The 1,982-nt window shown below is 44.2% G+C and overlaps 1 protein-coding gene across 1 annotated transcript in view; it reads left to right on the forward strand.

Annotated features, from left to right (window-relative positions):
* Positions 1 to 1,982, forward strand: part of npas3 (neuronal PAS domain protein 3) — a 221,600-nt gene that overhangs the window by 88,564 nt on the left and 131,054 nt on the right. The window lies entirely within an intron of this gene.

Consider the following 1,982-nt stretch of genomic DNA (forward strand, 5'->3'; position numbering starts at 1 on the left):
ACACACACACACTATAAACACACACACACGCACACACTGCACACACACTATAAACACACACACTGTAAACATACACACACTGTACACACACACACACACTATATACACACACAGACTGTACACACACTGTAAACACACACACAATAAACACACACCATAAACACACACACACTCACACACACACAATAAACACACACACTGTACACACACACTGTACACACACAGTAAACACACACACACCCTTTGTTTGTAGATAAACTTCAGTCTTCACAGATATATGTTTCGTGTTTTCAGTTTTCTACGACGTCAGAACCAGCGTCTGAACATGAAGCTTCAACAGTTTACAGTAAAACAGAATGTGTCTGAAATCATCCCCTCACTCACTGTCAAGGACCGCTCTGTGGTGAACTCTGTAGTGAACTCTGTGGTGAACTCTGTAGTGAACTGTTTAGTGAGCTCTGTGGTGAACTATATAGTGATCTCTGTGGTGAACACCTCAGCACACTAGCATTTCAGAAACTGCTCGAGCTATTCATGACGTTGCTCGCTAGCCGTGATTTGTGCCGTAGCAGCGTCGTGCAAACACGTCACATTCACAGTATATTGTGTAGCTAAAAAACGGATAAAATAAAATTGACCAAAACGTAAACAGGAAATGACAGGATTCACACATGGCGTTTGAATAAACACCTCAGCTCAAAGGAAACGAAACTGTGTTGTTGAATAAATGAATGTCTTTAAACCACAAAACTACTGAAGAAAGTCTCATCAGAGTAACTTTATTTATTATTTAATTTAAGAACTAGAGTTCAGGGCTGGGCTGCAGGTGGATCAGTGGTTAGCGCCGTTAGTGCCTCGCAGCTAGAAGGTCTCCGGTTGGCGTCCCGGTGAGGACACCCGGGATCTTTCTGCGTGGAGTCTCCATGTTCTCCCTGTGCAGCGTAGGTTCTCTCCGGGTTCTCCGGCTTCCTCCCACAGTGAGGCCTTCCTATCTGGTTGAGCTAGCGAGGCGCCCGTCCTGTTTCCTTGGTGCAGCGTCTGTGGTTTCTCCCAGCGAGGCCTTTAATCAGCCACTGCTCCCTGTTTCCTGTTATTCCTACTTAGGGAACCAGAACATTACCGTCTGACATCCAAATCCTGTCAAAGGCCTTTCCCCCAGAATGAGGATTTCACACCATTTTGTTATCTGAATTATTTCTTCTGATTTGCCTTTGAGCTGCTCAGAAGCTAAATTATTCCTCATAATGTACCTTTACATTATTAGCGCAGTGATTCCTCATAATTCAGCCTCAGATTTTTCACCACAGCCGACTTCAATTATTCCTCAACATCCAGCTGCCGCGGCGCTAAGCTGAATTATTAAATGGAATTATGAAAGTATGATAATGACTGGGTTATCGCTCCCCCGGGTGTGTGTGCAGAGTGTGTGTGTCTTGTAGTGTTAATCCCTGGCATGCTCCACTCCTTATCTGTTTAACATACAGCCCAAAGGCTGAGCTTTTAACATCACAACCAGGCTGACGCGATGCCAGTGCTGATAGAGCTGCTAATCTGTGTGTGCGTGTTGTTGGATATGCAGAGTGTGTATGTGTGTGTGTGTGTGTGTGGGTGTGTGTGTGTGTGTGTGTGTGTGTGTGTGCGTAAACCTGCAGGAGTGTTGGTTTTCGCTGTGCGTGCACTTTCAAACATAGAAATCTAATCTGACTGAGTGTGTTTGCTTCAGTTACACCTGATTATTATTATCATGAGTCTGACACCAGCCAGCAAAAATCCACACTTTTCTAATCTCCTGCTACTTTTTTATCCTTTTATCATATTCGAGGATCCTGACAGAAAAGTCACTGGAAGATATGAAAAATTCATTACAAACCAAACAGAGCGACACAAACAAAACAGCAGGTTAATGCTCAGAGGTCACTTTATGAAGAACCAACCACATCCGACCCAAGCTCCTCCAGAACCTCCTCAGAACATCTGGTTCT

The sequence above is a fragment of the Stegastes partitus genome, unplaced genomic scaffold (assembly GCF_000690725.1).
Source record: "Stegastes partitus isolate 25-593 unplaced genomic scaffold, Stegastes_partitus-1.0.2 Scaffold378, whole genome shotgun sequence".
NCBI lineage: Eukaryota > Metazoa > Chordata > Actinopteri > Pomacentridae > Stegastes > Stegastes partitus.